Consider the following 26,161-nt stretch of genomic DNA (forward strand, 5'->3'; position numbering starts at 1 on the left):
TCATCCATTATGACATAATCAACAATGGGGTCAGCCATTATGATGTAATCCATTATGAGGTCACATATTATGACAACACCAACTATGACGTCACCCATTATGACATAATCCATCATGACAGCACCGACTATGACGTCACCCATTATGACGTCACCCATTATGACATCACCAACTATGATGGCACCCATTATGACGTCACCCGTATGCCGTCATCCGTTACGACTTCAACAGCCATTACGTTACCCATTATGATGTCATCCGTGATGAATTCACCACCTATGAGGTCACCCATTATGACCTCACACATTATGACATCATCCATCATGACAGCACCAACTATGATGTCACCCCTTATGATGTCATCCATTATGACATCAACAAATATGGGGTCACCTATCATGATGTCATCCATCATGACATCACCAACTATGACGTCGCACATTATGACATATCAATTATGATACCACCAACTATGATGTCACCTGTTATGACGTCATCCATTATGACATCACCAAGTATTACTTCACCTACTATGAGGTCACCCATTATGATATGATCAATCATGATGTCACTGAAGGTCATCTATTATGACATCATCCATTATGAAATCACTAACTATGACATCAGCCATTATGACGTCACCCATTATGACATCAGCCATTCTGACGTCACACATTATGACACGATCAATTATAACATCACCAACTATGATGTCACCCATTATGACATGATCAATCATGACTTCTGTCCTGGTTTGAGCCAGGATGAAGCCAATTATTCTTTTTACTGATTTTTTTTCCTTCAGTAAGCTTTCTTGTAACTAGCAACAGTGTGTTCTGCTAGGCTAAGACAGTGGAATGTTTTTCTAACTACTGAGGCTTCAAGGCTGCACCTGCACTCTGCCAGCTCAGACACTATGGGGAGATCTGTGACCCCCCCGTAGGAGGCTGAGTTAGATGGACAGCAAAATTGGCCAAAGATATTCCATTCCATATATCTACGTAAGCTCAAAGGAAGGTCAGAGATCACAGAAGACAACTTCCTTACTTCCTTCTTTTTTCTCCCCTTCTCTTCCGTCCATGGCCGGCGTCCGGGCAGGACTCTGTTCATCCATCACCGTCGACCCTTAGGCTCCAGCTCTCCTAACCCCCATAACTCTCTGCTCTTTTCCAGCAGCAGCTCCGGGATTCCTCGGGACTCTTCCCAGTTCAGGGAAGTGCTGTGGGAGTTGCTGGGGGTGGGGGGAGGCGAGAGGCTTTTGCCCATACCTGAATATATCTGTATATAATTGTATATATTTTCTTGTATGATTCATTAGTGTTTTAATTAAGGCTGTGTAGTTTAGTTTTCAATCCAGCCAAGTCTCTCTCTTTTTCTCTCTCTCCTTCCCTACCTGGGTGCGGGGGGGAGGGGATCAAGAGCGTTGTTGTCGGACCTGAGTCAAACGGTGACACTTTCCCAGATAGCCATGGTACGTGACAGCAGAGAGAAATGTGGGCAGTACCACACTCGAGTGATGCTGGGGTGTGATTGCAAGTAACGGGTGTTTTGTACAAAATACTGTAGATGCTTGACTGGGTCTGTAATATGTGCTTATCTGGGGGTTTATCAACGTGTCTCAGTCCATTGGGGGGCTGGTCTTGTAATCTCTCAATAAAGCAAGTTTTCCTTCAGTAGTGCAAGTAGTCATCTAGACAGGATAAAAGGGCTTTTACGTTTTCAATGAAATTACTGCAAATTCTGCACTGTGGCCTGTGTCATGGCATAAGGTTCCAGTTTACTTCATTATTTCCAGCTGTATAACTGATTTTTCTGAGAATCAAAAAATAGTTTGGCTTGGAAGGGACTGTAAAAATCATCTACTTTATTGCTTTTATTTAATGCTTTATAATTATAAAGTGAGATTAGGTAATTCTTCCAGCACTTTCACTGATTTGTGTCAAACTCATATAGCCTTCTCTGGTCATAGATTTAACTAGAGAAATCTGTGCTAAGAAGCAATATTTTCCAGGTTCTCATAGGAAGATTGACATTTCTTGCATTTTTTTAATTTAATAAGTTTTTTTTAACACTAGTTTTATTAAATTGTTTTTTTCTTCCAGTTCCAATTAACAAAGAGAATGGGGTTTCCTAAAGTAGAGGAGCTAATTTATTTTTGTCTCTTAACCATTTACCTAAGAGGAATGAAAGAAATACAAATTTGAACAGTTTTCTGTAAGACAAAACAAGTGGAATATAGCAGCATGACAGCACTGTTAGTTACATATGGGGTAGAGAAAGGGATCATGTGAAATTAGTCTGAATTGCATACATTTGAATGTTTTGTTTATGTAAAAGAATATAATAGTGAAAGAAGTATCCTGCAAGAGTATTTCTTTCAGTCTGCCACTGGGAAACAAAGCTGAAGCTCTTGAGAATTTCCTGGGTCAGGACTTATCTCTCTGAGATGCCAAATTATTGCTAGATGCTTTTGATATGGGATTAGCAGAATGGATTGCTACAAAGAACTGTCTTCCACCATCTTTCTTCCTTCTTCACTTTGGTGAAGTTATGTATACATACATGGTTAATGTGCACACATAGCACACAGATCATGCTAGAGATTCTAAATAAATAGTTTCACAATATATTGTGAATGAAAGGTTTGAGTACTGTAATTTTATGGAATATTAAAACCACAGAATCACAGAGTGTTAGTGGTGGGAAGGGACCTCTGGATACCATTGAGTCCAACCACCCTGCTGCAGCAGGAACACCCAGGGCAGGAATGTGTCCAGAGGAGTTTTGAAAGTCTGCAGAGAATGAGACTCCACAACCTCTGGGCAGCCTGTTCCAGTGTTCTGCTGCCCTCACAGTAAAGTTTTTCCCAATGTGGAGGTGGAACTTCCTGTGTTCTAGCTTGAATTCAGAGGACCAGACACAATACTCCAGATGCGGTCTCACTAGGGCAAAGTAGAGGGGGAGGAGAACCTCCCTTGAGCTGCTGTATATAAATAATATTTTAAAAATATTTAAAAATAACAAAATAAGTCTGTGCCATACATTGCAGTGTAAGACTTCAGTATCCATACTCATGTGAGATTTAAATGTTGATAGAATATTAATGTTACTGAGGTGACGTAGTGGATGTTATTCTATAATAATTAAGACAGCAGGAAAATAGGTGTCTTAAACATCTGTAATTAATTTTTAGGCTTCTTTGGGTTTGTTGTGGGTTTTTTTTTATATATATTCTGCCTGTATATAATTTATGAGGGATATGGTTTATTCTGTACTCTGAAGATCCTGTGATCAATGCAGGTGAGCCTGATGGAGCCTCTGGAGGTCAGGTAGTTCAGCCTTCTGCCCCAGCAGAAGTAATTATGCCTAAACCATGCCTGACAGTTAATTAGGTAGCCTGTTCTTAAAACCCTTCTGTGATTGAGATTCCCATCTTATTTGGCAATTGATTTCAGTGCTCAACTCTCTTGATAGCTAGCAAGATTTCCCTAATGTCTAAACTAAATTTCCCTTGCTGCAGTTTAACCCTTCTTGCCTTACCCTTGGCTAGACAGCAACCTTTCACATCATTGAAAACTCTTATTGTGGAGGGATCACATAATTTTAAATTAAAAAAAAAAACAACCCAGAATCTTCAGTCTTTTATTCTACCTCATACTTTCTAGCTGATTGATTCTTCTTGTTGCTTTCCTCTTGGCACTCTCTGAGTGATCTAATCTACTGGCCTGCAATGCAGTGCAGAGAAGCCAGGGCAGCCCTCAGCTGGGTGGGGAGGGACATGCCAAGTGCTGGTACAAGGCCCTTCAGACACCCTGGGCCAGGGCAGGGATGGACACCTGCTCTGTGGGCACTGGTTCCAGTCTAAAGGCAGTGCCTGTTTGCTTGCACACAGCTGTGACATGATGCCAGCACAGTCTCCCCTGGCTCCTGCACCTCTGCACCACATTTCTGTTTGTAGAGCCAACAAGCCCTTTTATTGACTTCCTTAGGACACTTCAAAATCTATAGATGAAAAGTTCTTCCAGAGGTTTTGTAATTTTTCTCTTACAAAACCATGGGTCTGTAATTTACATCACTTAATGTGCCAAGTACAAATCAATTCACATACTGTATATTTTTAAAGTGTTCCTGGTTTATTATTTTATACTTAGGGCATATTTTAAAAGCTTTTATTAGGACAAAATGTTGACCCTTTTTTTTTTTTTTCATCCAGATAAAAACCAGTGATAGGTCAAGATTATTTAAGTAGGACCTTGCTATGGTGAGGCTGCTTGCTTTACTAGCACTGTTTGGGTTTCTCTCTTTTCCTCCTGAGCTCTATGTTGAGACTTAAGAATGTTTGTTTCACTTTACAGAGCTGATGTTTTTCTGTGGCCTGCTGTAAGCCCACTACATCATATAATCAAGAAATGTCTTGGGTTGGATGGGACCACTAAAGGTCATCTAGTCCAACCCCCCTGCAATAAGCAGGAACATCTCATGCTAGAATAGATTGCTCAGAGCCCCATCAAGCCCAACCTTGAATGTCTCCAGGGATGGGGCCTCCACCACCTCTCTAGGCAACCTGCTCCAGTGATTCACTACCTTCATATTAAATAACTTTTTCCTAATGTCCAACCTAACTACCCTTCTCTAGCTTGAAACCATTCCCCCTTGTCCTATAATTACATGCCCTTGTGAACAGGTCTTCCCTAGCCTTCTTATAGTCCCCTTTCAGGTATTGGCAGGCTGCTATGAGGTCCCCCCAAGAGTCTTCTCTTCTCCAGGCTGAGCAACCCAAACTCTCTCAGCCTGTCTTCGTAAGAGAATAAGACAGGTGGTCCAGCCCTCTGACCATTTTTATTGTCCTCTTCTGGGCATGTTCCAACAAGTCCACATCATTCTTGTCTTGGGAGCTCCAGAGCTGGATGCAGTGAGATTGGTGGCAGTGAGTTTCAGTGATGATTTTGAGCCTTGCTGGTTGCAACTCCAGTACATCTGCTTTGGCCCATTTGTTTCATTTGGAGTTGAGCAGTCCTTGCACAGAGCAGGAACAGAAGCAAATAAATAGCCTTGACAATCCTTTTCTGTTGGTTGTTTTTTTTAGTGATTTAGTAAGATTTAAAAGTAGATTAAAATCATCTCAAAGACCAAAGGAAGTACTGCCTTCATTGCTGTATTTGTTTACTATACATATTTTCCCAACTTTGCTAACTATTATGCTAAAAGGAAAAGTTCAGACTGTAAGCATTACAGTCCAAATATCTGGTTAGTTGTTCTCAAAAGCTTGCTGAAAACACAGCTACAAGCTGCTTGTATCAGCAAGCAGACATCAGGAAGGCAGGATTTTGATGAAAGATGTAGGTTGCCAACAGCTGTAGTGTTTGCATTTTCCAGAGTGATGCAGTTTTCCAAAGAGGTCACTCAGCACCTGAAATGTCCACTGAAGTTCCTCTCAAGTTCACCAAAGTCTGCACTGGCAGTTGCATGCTTTGTTGTATATATATACACCCTTCTTAGAGAAATTAATAAAGGGTAAGCAGGGAAGTGGAGAGAAAAGGGAAAATGATAATAAAAAGCCCTATTCCTCAGTGAAATTGTAGCATTAAGTGTTGACTCACTATACATGTAATTTAAATATTACAGAAGACAAGTTTTGTATACTTAATTTTAAATAGATCAGAGGTTATCTTGCTATCCTGAATAATTATGTATCTGACACATAGTAACAAATGTATTAATAATCCCTGTTTGAACCTCTGAGCTTCCCATTCTTTCCTTGCATATCTACATATTTCAACACCTCAGCATAATTGAGCACCCCAAGTGGAGAATGTGTTGTGTTGGGTAAGTGTGAGAGGACATATGGTACATTTCTCCGGGAGCTGAGCTCTCCATTGCTTTTATTGTTCTGTGTCACAATCTTAATGCTTTTTTAATGGAGTTTTCAGAGGGTGAACACCATCAGCCCATCATCTGCTATGCTCAGCATAGAGGAATGAGAAGTATATGCTTTATGGAAGCAGGGTAGAAAATTAAAGAAGGGTATCATTAAAGTATGGGAGGCAGTTTGTAGATGAAATGATGATGCTTTTTCTTCTCAGGCATGACTTCTGCCAGTTTAGCAGTGATTTAGAATGAAATTATTTTTCATAATGTTCATGCCAGTTGGGTGGCCTGCAGTAAGGCCTTGGATCAAAATAATTCTAAAAAATACAGTGAAGTAGTTTACAAATAACTGAAATCACTGCATAACTTATTAATCATTTGGGTAGTCCCTCTCATTTCACTGCACATTTTCTCACTGGGTTTTTGTTGACAGGAAAATAAATGCTGACTTCTAAGGACTCATGTGATCTACAATAATTCACAGGAAAGCCTTATGGAACAAATCTGTTTTTAAATTAAATAATATATCTGGTTTATTTAGTACCCTGTCCAGCAAATCACTTAAGCTCTTGCCTTCTCTTTGACAACTCAGAGATTTGAAATTCTGCTCAAGCAATTGTGTTGTTGCTGGAGAGCTGCCATATTTGGTTGAGTAGATCTTTAAGGTGTGATCAGTTCATTCCATTTGCCTTTTCCCTTACTTTTCTTTCTTTTGTCTCTCATACAACAACCCTTCTTCCCATTTTAGTTTTTCTGGTTTCCTGGGCATAATATCTCAGCTCCTAACTTTGTACTAGGGTCTAACAAAACTAAAAATATTTTACGTTGCTCGTACATTAGATCCAGGCATGTGGAAGATGAATGTACAGCAACAGAAAAGGGTCAGAATTTCAAAACACAGCTGTCTGACAAAAAGAAGAATGTGCTTATATTTGGTACAAAGTGAGCATGAGGTGAGGGAGCAAAATGGATTGCTTTTAATGGCTCCATGTGATATTTCTGTATTACACTGTAGGAAAATTCACTGGACAAGGTAGCCCTCATAGCTGAAAATCATGAGTGAATTTATCTAGCCCAACACACACATGTGCAGAAATGTCCATAATTGTAATGCAAACCTTGACTGGAGAAGATAGGAAAGCACCAGCCCTGTTAACTGGGCTTGCTAAGTCTGACATATAAGTCACTTGCTTGGGCAATTGTTGTGATTACTTTATTTGGAATTTTAAAAACTGACAATCTCTGGTGTGGCAGCGGCTTCATTGTAAATAGTTGCTGCACTGAGGCAGAGCTAGAAAGATTAAGAACATAATTAGTTAAAAGTTGGATTAGAAAATGAAACAACATAAAGAAGTTACACAGGTCTTCGTTTACAGACTGTATGTAGTTAACATCTATCCCTTACATAGAAAAAACAGGTTTAATCAATACCAGAGTAATTTTAGCTGCACTGGATACCAGTTCTTAAATATTAATTAGGACATTATTGACCCAAGAATTACATTTAATGGTATTGCTCTTTTACTAATGAAGAGCAGGACGCCTCCCTTCTCACCTCAAAAGGAATATTGACAGTGGGCTGGCAAGTGAAGCAGTGCTGCAGAGGAGAGGTAACAAAATATTCTGCAGACAGGGTAGGAAGTTTGGGTTGAAATTGCAACAGGGCTCCGTCTTAGGGAAACTCTAATGGTAATGTGGATAGTGACCTGCAATAGTGGGCTGGCTAGAGAGGGCAGAGATGATGGAGTAAACTTTCAGACAGGAACCTAGACACGGTGATGTCTTAAGCTCACCTTTCTGACCTCTAGTGGCAATTCTGTGCCTGAATCCTTTATGTTGGATTTACGTAGAGAACGTGCAAGTCTGTGCATGTGTGTGAATGGAAACATAGGTGGAATGGAGCTGAGTTTTAGAAATGAATTGCATTTATTAGTTCTGTTATGTTAAGTTCATGGGCATGGCTTTTTTATGTTTGTACTGTTTTCTTATGTTTGTTGTTAGTTCAAATAGGAGTATCTACCCTTTTCCCCCAGAGAAGTCCCCTCTCAAGAGTGAAAAACTTCTACCATAATGTACCACCCGAAGCTTTAGAAATGCTATGGCATGAACGTTTTGTGACTAGCTGTGTGTCTATGACTGGAACATGTCGTGAGCTGCATGTTCACTCATCTTGAACCCAGTATTATCTCTTTCTCTTTATAGCCCCTCTGAATAAATAAATAAATATTTGGTATGTTCAGCTTCTGGAAAAAGGCACAGCACAATGTCAGGTCCTACAAAATACCTGGAGTCAGGTATTGCTGCATACATATATTCCATGCTTCCTCTCCCAACAGTCTCTGTTTCTGTATCCTTTGAAGAAAAATATAGGCATGACTTTCTGAAGACCTCGCTTCTGCTTTTCTGCAAGGAAGATGAAAATATGGAGGTTATTTCAGCAAGAAGAAATCTCTGTGCAGGATATCCTTGTCAATACCTCCTCCAACTCTGAAAGGCTATGGGACCAATTCCTAAACTCTACAAGTCTCCGGTTCTTTTTCTGTAATTGCTTGTTCAGTCTCACCTTGTCTAATTATCATCTAACAGCTGGCCTTGGCAAGGACTCTGGGCTTGCTCCATAATCAATTGAAAAGAATAGGCACCTCCAGAGGGTGGCTTATCTCATCCTAAGATAATTAGCTAAAATAGGTGGGCTGAATCACCTCTGGTGGTATTTATCTTTTGCCATCAATTATAGCAAGAGTCAAGATGACTGACTTAAACTGGGTGATTAAAGAGATTAATCCTGCTCTTAGGTAATGTTACAAGAGTTCTGCTTCCTGCAGTGTCTTATTTCTCAGCATTGTGGAAAATCACCTTTCCTCAACAGCAGGTTACAGTGGCCACTTGGATGAGACTCTTTGAGATTCAGTCCTCTTCTCCCATCTCTGAGTGCTGCCAGTTTCTACTCAGTCCTTCCAGCTCACTGTGGGTTGGTGTCCCTTTGAGCCCTGAGAGCAGTGCTTTGTCCCATTACAGCTGATCCTCAGAACTCCAGGAGTGGTGAAAGCGGAGGGTGCAGTGTTCCAGCTCCAGTTCTGTGATACTGAGATAGAAAGTTAGCAGCTCCACAAAGCTCCACAGTCACATCATCTTCCCCTTTATTAGTCTCAATTGTTAGAATAACTACCTTTCCTTTGTATGGCAACAGGTTATGATGTAACTTGACATCTTCACCACTCCTCTGCTCCTTTTGATGTTCTGACTTGCTTCTCTACTCCTCCTAGACTCACTCTCTTCCATCTTATCATGGGCTGTGTTTTCAACCTAGTAGTGGCAGCATTTGGATCAAACAGACCCTCTTCTCTAATACTGCAGGTGAGTTTATCCCCCTTTATCGGAGCTATTTAGAGGTTAGATGCTTGTTTTAAACCAGCAGTCTGCATTCCCTGATAATCAGCAGAAGAGATACCACCAGAGGACATTTGACTTGTCCAAGTGATGACCTGACGCATTAGGCATATCTGCCTATCACCTACAGAGCAAACCCATGGTTTGTCTGGACACCTCTGACATAGCCTTTGAGTTGAGATATGCTGATCCTTCAGGATGGGCCAGAGTGTGCAGAACCCTTTGTCATCCTCCTTGAAGGGACATGCTCAGTGCAGAACAGAGGGTTAGGGGAAATGGTTTATACCTTTTCTGTCCAAATCACAGAGACACCACAAGTATCTATGGAGAAGATACTGCAAGTTGGAACAGCCACTGATGTTCAGTACCTTACTAGCAAGATGAGGTTGTTCCTGGGATTTTACTCACGTTTTTTGTTCTCCTTCTCTTTGATGCAGTTCCCAAAAGATTTTTCAAACATCCTAGCTTTCCTGTTTCACTCTTCATGACTAATTTTGGGAGGGTATTTTTTTCTGCCCACCACAGGTTGTTCAGTAGAATACCATTCATTGTTTTCAAGGACCTACTAGAAATGTAGTGACCCAAAGCAGCATTGCCAAAGGTAAACATCAGTTCTTTTTCTGCTAGACCATATTTTAAGGGTTTGTTCACAGAATTCGTTTTCAACTCATGTGAGGGGCAAAATACGCTTAAATGAGTTTTTCCTTCAGTCTGGGTTTTCCTGCAGATTTTAAAAAGTGGACATGCACATAAAAGTCAGCCAAAATAAGTTACACAGTCCTTCTAGTAGATTTTTATAATGAAATATTGCAATCAGTTCTTATAGGCATATCTTGATGTTTCTGAACTTACCTGGACTGAAATAATAAAATCAGATTTCTAAATGCATTTTGTTTCCACATGCATTACATTATGAGTCAGTTTCATTTTGATTTTGATGTTATCCTACTGCAAAACACTGAGAAAACTATCAATAAATGAAATTGCATCTCTCTGATTCAAAAAAATCTCAGTAATCCTAAAGATCTTCAGCTGGAATTTATCTGTTTCTGCTAGAAAGATTTTTCAAGCCTTCTTCCCCTAATAAATTCTGTTATTTTAGCACAGATAAGATAATACTCTCAAAATATGATTGCAAAAAACTCCATAAGACTGGCACAACAAACCTTGTGTACTTAAAATTATTTTTTCCAGCAAAAACAAATTGACATCCAAATGGCAAGAGGAAGGAATTGTATTTCATTAATCTAGCATCAGCAAGCTCGTATATTTCTTACTGGCATCACTGTGTTTGTAAATTTGGACTTGAGGGATCATAAAACCCCAATCTGTGTACAGTGGATTTTCTACTGAGCAGTGCAGCATTCAGATTCTGAATATTTTCACCAGTATGTCTAATAATATATAAGTTTGAAATGTTTAAGTGACTTGGTGAGAAATAAGAGGAGGAGGATTAGCTACTAAACCTGTCAGAAATATATTCCAAGTAAATACCAGGAGGGAGCGGGGAAAGAAGGATTTAATTTTGGTGTTTTCCACAGCGACTGCAAAGTGTGTTCTGTCAGATTTACAACTGTCTTTTCTAATAGGGAAGCAAAACTCAATCTCATGAAGATAGGATATAAGATAACTTGCACACAGAAACATTTTCAGAGGAGCTAGGACTCCAAGTAAACATTCAGTGACATACTTCTATGTTCTCTTTCTTTTTCAGTGCATCTTTGTTTGGAGGTCAATTTGTATTTTTGTGTGTGTGTCATCATGTATTTGTGTATACATAAAAACAGTAGTAAGTCAAACATTCTTCAGTAACACAGGCTAAAATTGCCTTCTACTGGCATATTCTTCACTGTCTTGGTTGTTTGAAGCTGTTACTAGTTTGTTTTTTTTCCAAGGAAAAAGAACATTTCTGTGAGTTCTCAAAATTTGTCAAAAATCCTGCTTTTGTAATCTTAATGTTCTTGCATAATTTTATCTCCATTTAGGAAGAAAATAAGTCAGTGTCATATAATATCCTCAAATGTCATCTAGCTAAATCAGTTTGGGAACAGATGCCATTGCCCTGGGAGACGAAATATTAAAGAAACAAACAAAATTGCACAATACTTATTTGAGTATTTCATGTTCCAGCTGAAATAGCATTTCTGTTGAGAATAAACTCATTTCAGCTAGAATTGAAGGTGTGTTGTTTTTCACTTACCAACTCTCAGAGCAAAATTAGGCTGTTCCAAGGATGAGTAATTTAGCCATGTAACTGTCCTCAGGTGGGGATTATAAAGTCAAAGGAGTTCTTGTTAGAGTCCTCTTACATATTCTATATAATTAGACTGCAGACCTCAAGGATAGTTGATGGTAGACAAGATTCATTACTGAGTAAATTTTCTGAGAAATACTGTGTGGCCGGAGGTGGTAAACTCTGCCTAGATTGATTAATATCCTGTATCTTCTGGCAGTCAGTGTTGATCATGGAGAGTTGGGCAGGGAGAAACTTGATGAAATTCAACAAGGGCAAGTGTAGAGTCTTGCATCTGAGGAAGAACAACCCCATGGACCACTACAGGTTGGGGGCTGAGCTACTGGAGAGCAGTGTAGGAGAAAGGGACCTGGGGGTCCTGCTGGGCAGGAGGATGACCATGAGCCAGCAATGTGCCCTTGTGGCCAAGAAGGCCAATGGCATCCTGGGGTGCATTAGAAAGGGTGTGGTTAGTCGGTCAAGGGAGGTTCTCCTCCCCCTCTGTTCTGCCTTGGTGAGGTCATATCTGGAATGTTGTGTCCAGTTCTGGGTCCCTCAGTTCAGGAAGGACAGGGAACTGCTGGAAAGAGTCCAGGGCAGAGCCACAGAGATGCTGGAGGGAGTGGAACATCTCCCTGCTGAGGAAAGGCTGAGGGAGCTGGGTCTATTGGGCTTGGAGAAGAGGAGACTGAGGGACGACCTCATCCCTGGTTACAAATCTGTTCAGGGCAGTGTCAGGAGGACAGAGCCAGGCTTTGTGCAGTGATGTCCAGTGACAGGACAAGGGGCAATGGGTGCAAACTGGAGCAGAGGAGGTTCCATGTGAATATCAGGACGAACTTCTTTGCTGTGAGAGTGACAAAGCCCTGGGACAGGCTACCCAGAGAGGCTGTGGAGTCTCCTTCTCTGGAGGCATTCCAACCCTCCTGGATACGTTCCTGTGTGATGTGCTCTGGGTGCCCCTGCTCTGGCAAGGGGGTTGGACTGGATAATCTTTCTAGGTCCCTTCCAACCCCTCAGATTCTGTGATTCTGTGTAATATATATGAGGATCATTTCTAAATGGGATATTATTGGGTTCAAATCTGAAATTTTGAGGAGCATTGTCAGTAGAATTACCTGTAAAAAGATATGAATGTCAAGTAGAATAAGAGGAACTTCAGATACTGTTTATGCAATTGCCCCTGAGGTTTACGAATAAAGCATATGATAAGTCTAAAATAAGCAATAGTCTTCTCAAAAACTCATATTCCATCTCTTACACAGTTGGACCACAGTTATTTGGTTGTGTTATTCTCTCTGAGTAGTGTATCTTCTGTTTAGCTGATGTTTTGCATAGCCTATTATGATTGTTAGAGTCTTTCTAAAAAGTATTATTCTCAAAAGTGGGCATTTTTCCTACCTGCTTTTTGTTATAAAATCTTGGACTGAAAGTGTCTTGTCAAGTTCATTGCGTTTTCAGTAGGTTTGGCTTTTAAATCTCCTGCATTTTGAGTGTTTAAGGTTAAGATGCAAATACACAGAGTGAGTTCACCACAAGCAATAGTAACACTATTTTTGCAAAGCTATAAAGAAATACAGCCTACAAATTCAGTGGCATTTAAGTAGATTCAGGAAGACTCCATCACAGTTCTGATTTTTTTCTGGTAATAGTACCCATTATGCTAATTCCTGCCAACTATTCCCTCTTGAGGCAGGTTTTCTTGCCAGCTGTTTTGCTAGTTTGAGAAACTGGGGAAGTCAGTGTGTAACTTAGATTCAAACTAACTGGCTTTTGAAAGTGTTCTTCCAAAATCAAAGCTTTGATTTAAGGGAGAAAAAAAAAACCAAGACACTTCTTGCCCTGTTCTCCTCATCTCTGGCTGTTTCAAGAATATATTATTTTTTTATTATCATTATTTTTTATTTTAATTTTTTTTTTTAAGATTATAGACAGACCAGCATCTGGACTGCAAGCTGTGTTTGCTAGCTATTCTTTACAAACCTTGATTTATATATACTCCTTGCTTCTGAGAAAGTTGCTGAATTAACTTTTCCGGGCATCAGTAAAGTGCTACCATGACAGAAAATCACAAATCTTACATGGACAGTGGACAGAAAGAACTTTGAAAAAGATAAAATCCTTATTGAAATATTATAAGAAAGTTATGCCTGCACAAGAAAAGTGAATGAAAATGAGGCTTTTAGCTCTCAGAAACATTCCTGCAAGTTCTATTTTTCAATTTAATAGCTATGTGACACATACTTGACACATCTCTCCTGTAATATAGGATGAACTCTCATCTTTATTATCTGGAAAATACGTCTCTCTAGTGGAGTTACATTTAAGATGGATGCAACAGAATCTGGATTTGTCTAAGTTTGCACAGAAAGGGATTGAAAAAAGCTGTCTAAAATTGCTTCTGTTAAACATCACTTGCTGTGCGTTATTCTCTTTAAGGATGAAAGAAGTTTGTCTTTCAAAGGTGGAATTTATAGCAGTGTCTCATGCAAAGAGTGTATTGTCTTCTTTGGAGGAGTGCTATCTGAGCACAGCTTGGAGAAGAGATCTTAAAGTATCTTCAGACAGGGTATGTGTTTCTATGTCTATATTTCTAGGAGCCAGTGTTAACATTTGGCTAAATCGCTTTTAGGGTCAAGGGTTTCTACTACCTGGGAATCAACTTGTTTCCCTTCCAATTCTCTGTCTTCAACTGGAGTGAATAGGAAAAGCCTAGTGATGGATCTCTGAATATACTTAAAGAAATATCAAGCAGCATTGTTATTTTCAGTTCTGTAATATTAACTTAATATTGCCAACAAACAAATGCTTCTTCAGAGCTGAAAATAATACTGAATAGTACAGAATGATTGGTGAATTGCTGAGTAATAGTGATAACATTTATAGCTGTAGGGCCAGCAGCAGAGCTCATCTGTTATTAGACCACTTTTGGAGCAATGCATGGTAGTCTGAGGGTCTAGAGATTCTAAAAACTTTGAGGAAAACTCTGTGTTTATTACTTAAGATTAGAAAGTCAATGTTTCATTAAATCTATGTTTTCTTCTTTAGTCTCTTCTGTAGTCTCTCTTTTAAATGGTGCTTTACAATAACTGCTGGGTTAGATTAGTTTTCTTACAGTCATGGCAGTCAGTGTAAAATTTCTCATCACACATTACACTCAGTAGAATCAGTGGCCTCATCTGAGACAAAACAAATTATCATGGGAAGTCAGATAACACCATCTTTTATATTTGTTTCTGTATGAAATTGTTCCTAGCAAGAGTTTGTCATGTATGTATTGGATCAGTTAAGTGTGATCACTGTTTTCTTTTTCCTTTGTTTTTCCAGTTCTTGAGATCTTTTACTTGTAGGCTTTTTCTTTTTTACTTTTTTTTTTTTTTTTCCCCTTACTTCTAAAGAAAGAGATTTTAGAGCTTTTTAGTGGTCTTTTAAAAAGTTGACTAAAGAACATATGTAATTACTCTGTAGGAAAATACTGCTTAATTAAAACACAAAGTCATTCTATTAGCATATGCACCTGCTGCTCATGTGGTTAATTTCTTCCAGAAATACCCAAATTACTGGATAGAGATTGTTCTATACCTAGATTGTGTGCTTCAGCATTTTATCTTGTCCTCCTGCTGGTGACTCATTGTTAGCTTAAAATAGTCACACTACATGCAGATAGACATCTTCTGGGACTCAGATGCCAGATGTGAAAGAATACAGTTTATCTTGACTGTTTGAGAGGGAAAAAGAAGAATCCCCCAAAGTCTGTATAGTTTCCATAGACGTTTTGTGTGCCAGAACCTTGCACTTCAGATTGAGCACCAGAGAATATCTACTTCCCCATGCACGGTGCCATCATCCAAAAAGTGTGGGTGACACAGTTTGTGGAAAAAGCTTGAAAAGTCTTAGAAAAATTATGCCTGCTCTGTAGGACTAAGCTCTCTTATTACCTGGGGGCCTTGCAGTGTATTTTGATTAACTTAGTTATAATGTATCTGTCAGACAATATACTCCTGGGAAATTTGAGTATGTCCTTTTAATACTGGACATGGGGGTTGAGCCATGGTGGTGGTGAGTGCCTGTGTCTAGCATTCAGCTTTCACCACAGCTCAGGCAAAAGCACAGACCTGAGCTATTAAAGAATGTTCTGAATCCTGATTTTTTCCCCCATGATGTGGTGTTTTAGCCTATGTGGAATAAAAGGAGCACTGGCATTACAATTATTTTTTTTGTGAAGCATGTGTTTTGTCATTTGGTTTTAAGAAAGTGCCAGTGTCTGGAGATGTTGGTAGCATGTGCAGTGAAGATAGAGATATAAAAAAAGTCAATCTAAGAGTTTGACAATTGTGTATTTAAATCATTCAATGTCAAGACATTGCTTAAGCTTTCTGAAAAGCTGTTTCACATTAGATTTTCTTTAAGAGTAGCACACTGATTTCACTCAGCTACATGTTATTTGCTTTAGCTGATAAAAATTCATTCTGTAAGGGGGGGACTGAATGTTAACAATGTCCTTTTATGGAAGACTTAAAATGTAAAAAGTTAGATTTCCTGTGCATATATTTAATACAAACACTCATTTAACTACCAAAGTATTCTTTACTGTTACAAAACCAAGATTAAATTACTAGAGTCACTCTCTATGTTTCCATACTACAGAAAGTATGAACACAGTCTTCCTTTTGATTTCTCATCGGAGATTGCAGAACCTTCCTCATCTCTTTTTAAGAGGCCTTTCTTCTCTGCTCTTCATTTCTGTAAAAGGGAATACAATCAGGAACAGCTGCGTGGATTTCAGGTTGAGCTTGGTACCTGACAGACTCACCTCTCTCCAGTTAGATAATGAATTCAGATAAGAACTTCACATTTCAGGTTATCTCTAAACTCCACTGTACTAGTGAAGTATGAGCCTACCTCTGGTTACTCTTCCTCCTCTCCCCTTCAGCACCTGAGTTATATTGGAGTGATGAAGCCAGAACTTTCAGGAAAGGTCCTCTGAAGAGCTGAAGATAGCTCCTCCTTGGGAACTAAGGAAAAGTTTTGTTTAAAAAAAAGTTTTGATTAAAGCTTGTGAAATTTGTTTAGAAAGTAGTGTCAAATGTAACCTTACACTTTGGGCTGCAGCCTAGTTGAGAGGAAAAGGCAATACAAAGGTGTTGCAGATAGTGAGATATGATAGGGGAAAAACGTTTTCTTATTCAGAATACTTGCTGCTCGCAGGTGATTCAAATCACTCACATACTTGAAGATGTGTATATAAGATGGACAAAAAAAATAGACAAATACCTTGCTGTGCAAATGTCTGCCAGCCTTCCCTTTTTGAAGTTACATGGCATAATAGTAGCTTAGCCTGGAGTTACTGAAAAAAACTATTCAACAAATGCATCTGTCTCTCACAGAGAGGCCTTTAAGTTCAAGATTTTAGGTGCACAAGCAAGCTAAATTTTATTACTGGTACAGAATGCTTTAAATGCACTTGCCTAAGGTTGAGGCATGTAATTGTTTTATTGTTATGTGGTATTAATAGGGGCAGGAAAGTTTCTAGAAAAAGAGGACTGACATGAAATTTATTATGCAAATGTGGAGTGTTATAACTCTGAAAGAAGTATCACAAACAAAAATAATTCAGGGAGAAAAGAGTGTCAGGGAGGAATCTGATTGAATAGGAAGAATCCAGCTGAGGATGATGCTGTACAGCTGAAGCAGAAGGTGTCAGAAGAAGCTCCAACCTGTGATTTAATACCTATGCATGAGTATTTCTGTGCTTTACATTCTTTCCTATTGGACCTGGTGCCAGATCTGGTAAGCATGATTAAAGCTGGGAAATCCAGAACAGGTTTATGTTGTACTCTTGGGTTATTCCTGAGTTCCATCAGGATTTTTGAGGCTTCCTGTTCTTCTGCAGATCAGCAGGATTGATGAGATGTACATGGGTCTCCCTCCAGAGCTAACATCTCATTGTTGAAGCTGTCACATGTAGATAATGTCAACATTAAGTGTCCTGGCATCCTGCCTACTGCTGACATGCCACAGAATTCTGGCTAGTGGTCAGGCTGACATCTGCATGTTTTCTAACTAGCCAAGTCATTCATTTATCTAATGTAAAAAATGCGAATCATGAGGCACTTCATGATTTTCTTTCTTGTCTACAGTTTTTATACAAAAGCCACTGGTAGATCAGCTTTCTCTGCTCCTCACATAAGAAAGCTGCACCAGGCAATGTTTTAGTGTGGAAACCAGCCTGGCCCTGATACACAGGTTTAATGCTTTATAATTTACACAAGAATAAAATCTATCGTTATGATCAAAATTGCAGGGAATTGGAGCTGTGTAATCCTGAAATGCTTCTTTGTTGTTCCTGCCTGTGTCATGCTCTGTCAGTTAAGGTAGAAGGAAAGTTACCCTTAGTACCTGTGTTTGTCATGATGGTTCCTGTCTTTCCAAAACAGATTGGGTAGTTTGTCATGGTATTTCTATCCTATACCCTCGTGTGTGCATAGCTTAGCTTTGGTGGCACAGGTGATGTGCTGAACGAACTGAGACAAAATTCACTATGAATTTTTCTTTCCAAACTACATGTCTGTGCTATTCTGCCATGCAGGAAGCAGGTGGTATTTTATCATCATTTATATACTGAATTTTCACATGCTGGAGACTGCATGGAAGCGTTTTGTGGAGTTTGCTGTTAATTTGTGTTGAATAGAAAGCTACTGCTGCTAGTTGGGAAAGCTTTTTGCTTCAACCCACAGTGTTATGAAAGTGTAAGTTTCCCTGTGGCTTTGTCAGCCTATCATCCAAAGACAGTGAGTCCAGCACACCTCTCACTGGTGTCAGGAGAAGTGAAGCATAATGTACAAGCAGTGGATAGAGATGGCACAACATTATTCCTGGAGCAGAGATCCAAGCTCACCTGAGAAAATTAGCGTAAGTTTCTTTCAGTTATTTCGACTGAGCACGAGACTGCGGAGGAAAGTGTGTTCCTCAGTATGCAGAGAACTTCATAGCCTGTAACAAGGTTGAGCATTACATCTGACTTCAGATAATTCAACCAACCTTCTCAACTTTTACTCTCACAAAAGTATTTCAAGCTTTCTCTCAGTATTACGTGACTCTGTAGAGTGTATGATGTCACATTCTACCTTGCTGTAGATACTCAAGGATCCCTGGCATACTTGAATTTTTTTTAAGTCAGCAGATAAGTATTATTCACCCATTGAGTCTGTATTTCTCAAGTTAATTCGTAGAAAAAAAGCTTTTTCTCTTTGAAAAGGAAAAGCTCTCATAATGGTTTGTGGCCCGTTGACTTCACAGTTGTGTAGTTGCAGTATTATCCTTTATTGAAGTAAAGATTGGATTACAGATACATTTTTTCTTAGGGATGGGAATTACTGAATTGTCTCATGGTGTGTGATGTGGTTACATACAAAACAATCTTGAAGGGTTACACACTCAGTATAATAATGCTGCAAAACTGATTTCCCACAGCACATTGTGGCATTCCCTCTGCCTTGTAGAATGTGTGAGGAAGATGATTTGTTTAAAGGCTGTGTTATGAAATACAAATGACAGGAGATAAACCTCTGATCAGCCTGCTTGTCAGTTCCAGCAAAAAGATAATCAGTTATCCAGAACCAGGTTTGTCTCTGATGCTGTGTTGCTAGTATGTCTGCAATGTAGCTTTGCAGGATGGACCCCTAATTTCCCACCTCTCAGCTAATGAAGGTATTTTCAGGAGCACACAGGCTCCCATGGTACATGCTGGTTTCACGACAAGTCCATAATCTTGTCAAAGTTTTGGGAATTTGATCATCTAATGTTGTCAAGCATCACCTGGTTGATGCGAATATAGAATCGTAGAATCATCTGGTTGGAAGGGACCTTGAAGATTATCAAGTCCAACTATAACCTAAATCCACCTACCATAACCTAATTTACCCGTTCAGTGCTTAGATCAAGTCGCTAAGCACTACATCTGTATTTCTTTTAAATACTTCCAGGGATGATGGCTCCACCACCTCCCTGGGCAGCCTGTTCCACTGTCCAACCACTCTTTAAGTAAAGAAATTCTTCTTAATAGCCAGTCTAAACCTCCCCTGGAGCAGCTTCAGACCATTTCCTCTAGTTCTGTCATTATTCACTTGAGACAAGAGGCCAAATCTCACCTCCCTACACCCTTCTTTCAGGTAGTTGTAGAGAGCAATGAGGTCTCCTCTCAGCCTTCTCTTCTTCAAACTAAAAAATCCCAGTTCCCTCAGCCTCTCCTCACAGGGCTTATTCTCCAGACCTTTCACCAGCTTGGTGACTCCTCTGGACATGCTGAAGCAACTCGACATCCTTCTTGTAGTGAGGGGCCCAGAACTGCACCCAGGGCTTGAGGTGAGACCTCACCAATGCTGAGTACAGGGACATCTGCTGCTCCCTTCCTTTCCACCCCCACCCCCAACAGTCTGGTGTTTTTTGGCCACTGATGCAGGTTAGTTGTTTATTAACAGTCTCAGGCACCATGAGAGTTTTCTGTAAATACTCAATTATTTGATTATTTGCTTCTCTCAAACCATCTGATGGGCAGGTTTTCTTACATACACATTTCCCATGTATGAGCTGGATGTGGTTGTGTAAACTCAACTGTTTTGAAGACAAATTCCAAAATTAATTTGGTTTTAAACTGAAAAAATATTCAGTAACATTTTGGCTGGAGGAAGTGTAGCCTTCTGATGAAATTGATGTGTTTTTTCATTATTATACTGATTTTCATACCTCCTGCTGGGTTGACTCATTTGGACAATCTGAAGACTAGTCTGAAGCCACTTTGGAGTGGGGGAGAAAAATAAACAGTGTTGTCTTTTCTCCCATGCATGTAAAACTTTTATTCATAAAAGGAACACTTATGGACTTTGTTGCAGAATGGGCCAATTGCCCACTGTCATAGCTAAGCTACTGAGGAGAAAGTCATGTGGCTGAGTTAAATCACCTCAGATTAATTGGGCCTGATGGCTGTAGTCAGAGAGGGTTTCTGAAAGTGATTGAAGCAATCTCAGATCCATTCATATGTTTATCAGAAATCTTAAATGGAATGAGTGGGATCCAGGAAACAAGTATGTTAATAGCTTAGTGACAGTCATAAAAGGAGCAAATGGATGAGCAGGATAAAATTCAGGATGATCTGCTTGTCACCGTTTGACTCAGGTCCGACAACAATGCTCTCGATCCCCTCCCCCCCCACCCAGGTAGGGAAGGAGAGAGAGAAAAAGAGAGAGACTTGGCTGGATTGAAAACTAAACTACACAGCTTTAATTAAAACACTAATGAATGATACAAGAAAATATATACAATTATATACAGATATATAGGTAACTGAGTAGGAATTCTAGAAAGTACCTGTAATGAAGGTAGGAATCTGACCGTCCCTGTTACACACATAACACACAACTGTATAAACAGGAAAATTGTGTAGATATTTTTGTTGGTAGGTTATGTGGTTCATTTGTTTTTTTTCCAAAAGTAGTTATTTAAGTTTTTTCCTCTCTGAATTTTCATCACAACTGAGAGCAAAGTTATAATTTCAGAATCTCTGTGTTACCAGCTCTAAGGTGGTTAGACTAGTAGTGGTTTCATTAAAGCTTTTTTCCCAGCTTGTCAAAACATGGAGCACTATCAAAGTGTTTAAGTTGATTTAGAAATGAATTTGGATACATTTAATGTTGGCTGATTTTCAGCTTTTTCAGAACTGGAACTTCTTCCCTCCAGCCTCCCAAATCATCAACATTACTTGTGTTTTGAAAAAGTAAAGCAAGCTGTGGTTCTGAATAAACTGCTGAAATTTCCTTCATGGAATCATGGAATTGTCAGAGTTGGAAGGGACCTCTAGAGATCATCTAGTCCAACTCCTCGGCTAAAGCAGGATCCCCTAGAGCCCATTACCCAGGGCTGCATCCAGGGGGGTCTTGAACATCTCCAGAGAAGGAGACTCCACACCCTCCCTGGGCAGCCTGTCCCAGGACTCTGTCACCCTCACCCTAAAGAAGTTTTTCCTCATATTTCACTGGAACTTCCCATGTTCCAGCTTGTGCCCATTGTCCCTCATCCTGTCCCTGGGCACTACTGAGCAGAGTCTCAATCCTCCCTGCACCCACCCTGAGATACCTGTAGGCATTGATAAGGTCTCCCCTCAGCCTTATCTCCTCCAGGCTGAACAGTCCCAGCTCCCTCAGCCTTTCCTCATCAGGGAGATGCTCCAATACCCCAGTCATTTTGGTGTCTTCCACTGGACTCTCTCCAGTAGTTCCCTGACTCTCTTGAACTGGGGAGCCCAGAAGTGGTCCTAGTTCTCCAGATGTAGTCTCACCAAAGCAGAGTAGAGGGGGAGAATGACCTCTTTTGACCTACTGGCCCAGAATTATGCACCCCAGGATTCCATTGGCCTTCTTAAGACTTCCTACTGGAGGAAACCTGCAGATGATCAGATATCTCATAAACAATAAAGCAATGCATGTAAGGTTTTGCAAGAACACCTGCTTAATTTGGAAAACACAGATAATGATGAAGAAATCACAGGGTTTTTTGAGTTGTAAAATTGTTTTTAAAGATTAATTTTATTAAATGTTTTGGTTTGCTTTATACTTCTAATTAAAACTGATTTTTTAGATATTTTTGAAAAAGATATTCTCATCCAGATAAACTTCACCAAGTTTCAATGCATGTAGGGAGGATATTTGGCTATTTTCAATATTTTTAATTGAAACATGAATAATTTATGTGATATTTTAGATTTTGGAAGTGCTGCCCTATAGTTTGTTAGTATTTGTGATAGTTTCTTCCTGTTTGAGCAAGATAAAGTTGACTTACAGCACTAACTGTAGCACTAATTAGATGAGGTCTATTTTCTGAACGTTTTTGTTCTTTATGAAAACATTGCAGCTACTCTAGAAGCACACCTTTACATAATTTAAAAAAAAAAAAAAAAGGAAATAGTTCACTACAACATGCTTGAAGAAGATATTAGCCCAAATTTAACAGTTTTCAAATAAGTCTGCAGTCATATTTAAATTCATTTTCTTGGCTTTTGTTTCAGCAACTGAAGCCAAAAATGCTGTATGTTCATAGCAAAGATACAATTTACAGTCATCTCTCTACAGTTGTAAAGAGGCTTGAAACACTTCATTATAAGGCCTGAATTATGGTGTTAGTCCTTAATTTCTGGCTCTAACACCTAAAGTGCTCTGTGATTCTGAATGTTCATGGAGAGAATATCCCAAACTAATATTTAACTGGATTCTTAAGCATAAAAATTCATTATGAACAAAATTTTTTTGTGGGGTATGAATGAAAAATTACTGAGTGCAATTCAGTGGCTTTTGTTCTCTCTATTTAAAAAAAACAACAAAACACCACTAATGTGTTCCTTTTCTGTGTTTTGCAGTGGCTTAAATTAGTTATACGCCCTGAACGATACACGCTTTTTAATTTAAAAGTGACACATGGAATGAGTACAGAACTTGCTGAATATATTCATGGAGTATGAGATAATGCTTATGAAAATAGTGAGTTGGGTTGCAGTGATTAGAGATATGGGAGATACTTGATTTGCAGATTGTCCATCCTCAAAACTCCAGAAGGATGGAAGTACTTCAGAAATGCAATCTTGGTAGGTCCTTGGGTTTGACAGAAGGCTTTGGATTGCTGTGTCTTCAAAAGCCTCTAAGAAGAAAAATGTGATTTCTGACTTGCTGATGAGTGTAAGATCTGCTGTGAGAAATTTTCTGTGTAGGTGGAGACCCTTACACCTATGGCTGTAAGGAAGAGGAGGAGAAGTGAGACATCTATGGAAGAGTAGATTATGTTGCCTTAACTGCAACAGGAAAATTGCCATAGTTCTGTGCACCTATAACCCTGCTGCTTTGGTCAAGTTTATGGATTGAGAAAAGAGGTTTGCTACAAGCAGAGATTTTGTGGGCTATTGGTGATCTTCTACTCTCTAGTAAAGTGTACTTCCTGCCTTTGTTCAGGACCATTTTAATGGTGATTGAAAAACAAAAAAAAAAACCACACCCCAAAACCAGCACTATAACCAATAACACTGTCATTTATTTAAAACAAACAAACAACAACAACAAACAAAGCACACACAAAAAAACCCAACCCTGCTCACTGCAGGGGAGGCTGGACAAGATGACCTTTAAAGGTCTCTTCCAACCCCACACATTCTACAATTCTGTAATTCTATGAATTAAATATGCTGTTGTGAAGATGAATTTATAGTTGATTTCTGAAAATCCCAAAGCTTATGCACATAAGTGTGGTGGTAGACTCTGTCCATGGAGTATTATTATTGTATGGAAAAGCACAGCTACCTCTGCACAGGCCTTACTCTCACAGAAGTAATTTTTAATTTAGGTGCTTGTAAAACTGCTCTGCTTACTGCTGTGAAACACAGACCCTAGAAGATACATGTGAAACATTATTTCACACTCTGGGTAGTGCTGCTGAGTCAACAGTTCCTGGAGCAGGAACAATGCATGATCTAGTAAAAAATATTCTCTTTTTCTTTTTTATTAAGTAATTAATCTTTATACCTTTCCTGACGTCCTTGTGTTTGTCACTGTTTTACTGCTGCCCTTTCTCTTAAATTACAGATTTTTCAGTTCTTAATCCTCTTTCTCTGTAGAGTCATGAGAGTCCCAGGTTTTCTGTGTGGAGTTAATTGGAAGCTTTCATGAGAAACAAACAGGTATTTTGCAAAAGCCTCATCACCCTGAATTAGACAAAATTTATTCACTTGGGATCAGAATTTAGCCTAGAATAAGTTATTATAGCACATTCTGATTTGTACTAAGCTGGTACAGTCTTCAGTGTTAGAGTAAGATATACCTTCTATGTCGTGTCCCTAAATCCCAATTTACATTTTAGTACATATAGGTGTATTTTTTCAAATTGCCTGTGCCATTTGGCTTGTGCTTGTTGATTGCTTGTGGGTGTTTAAGGAAACAGACTAATCATAAAGTTATGAAATTGTTGTGAAAATTAAAATAGCTCATTAACAAACACCCAATGTGCTTTAAAATGATGTGATTATTAGAAAACTGAATGCTTGTAACTTTTTCAGGTCTGCTTCTTCTATTCCTGTTTCCTGATTTATTTTCTTTTAGAGCTCAAATAAGAAGTGCATGGCTTACTGAACACTTTTAGACAATATACAATTACAAAACTTCTTTGCATGATTGCATCAAAAGGTTACTGAATTACACAGTGTTGATAATGCGCCTGTAAGTGGGAACAGGAGATTATTTCTTTTGTGTTTGTTACCTTGAACTACAAAGGGCAAAAAGTAAATCAGAATATAATCTAGTGGTGACTCAGAATTCAGAGTATTACATGAAGTTCTGCATTAATAGAGGTAGAATCTATGTGGTTTAGCACTATTTGATATTTGGTTTGATACCTAAAGTGCACAATTGTTTAGCAGTGATCATAATTTAAGAATTGAAATGTCTTGTATAGCAAACAGTCTTTGAATTTTTTTTTTTCTTTTTTTTTTTTCCTAGTGAAGTCAGTATATTTTGGTAACCAGTAGGCTATTGGACAAATTAAAGACATTTTTAGGCTGTCATCCTGTAGTGCTCTCTTTTTAGTTCAGTAATCCAGCACTTTTTCCTGGTATGAAAACAAACAAACAAAAACATTGCAAAAGCCTTTAGAAAAAGGCTTTTAAAGATGTGCTGCAGAATGGGATTCAGATATTTCACATTTTTATCTAAGTGTATTTATCTAATAATGGAGGTTTTTGCAGTGTTAGTGGCAGTTCCTTCATTTGTTTTTCGTTCAATACTGAGATTATCTAGTAGCATTTCAGGAATTTAGTCTGCTAATAAAAATAATCAAAATTAAGGAATTAGTTAATTCAGAGAATATTCTGTTTCCTCTTCAGGAACTTGCATAATTACAATTATTTGAATATTTGCACCTTCATATTAATTTCCTGAGTATCCAAGAAATTCCTAGAAGATTCAAAAATGTGTAGTAATTTACTTCAAGATGCAATATATACATATAATATAGAGAGATAATGCATACATACTGCAGTACTTCATATTGATTTGTTGTATGCTGTGTGCTTTCCACCTACTTATCTGAGCCAGTTGTGTTGCTCTCGACAATAGTCTTTTATAACTCTAGGTTGGGAATTATTTGTATAAAGACTCACAAGCTAGTTTGGGTTGGAAGGGACCTTCAAGATTATCAAGGTCCAAAACCCCTGCATGGGCAGGGACACCTCCCACCAGCCCAGGTTGCTCCAAGCCCCATCCAACCTGCCCTTCAACACTGCCAGGGAGGGAGCATCTACAACCTCTCTGGGAAACGTTTGCCCTGCACAATTTTATTTATGTATTGGGATTTCAAGGCTATAAGATATTGTCACCATTTGACTCGGGTCTGACAACAACGGTCTTGATCCCCTCCCCCTCCCACCCAGGTAGGGAAGGAGAGAGAGAAAAAGAGAGAGACTTGGCTGGATTGAAAACTAAACTACACAGCTTTAATTAAAACACTAATGAATGATACAAGAAAATATATACAATTATATACAGATATATTCAGGTATGGGCAAAACCCACCCCAGCAACTCCCACAGCACTTCCCTGAACTGGGAAGAGTCCCAAGGAATCCCGGAGCTGCTGCTGGAGA

This window comes from Chaetura pelagica, unplaced genomic scaffold (assembly GCF_000747805.2).
Source record: "Chaetura pelagica isolate M959 unplaced genomic scaffold, ChaPel_1.0 scaffold517, whole genome shotgun sequence".
NCBI lineage: Eukaryota > Metazoa > Chordata > Aves > Apodiformes > Apodidae > Chaetura > Chaetura pelagica.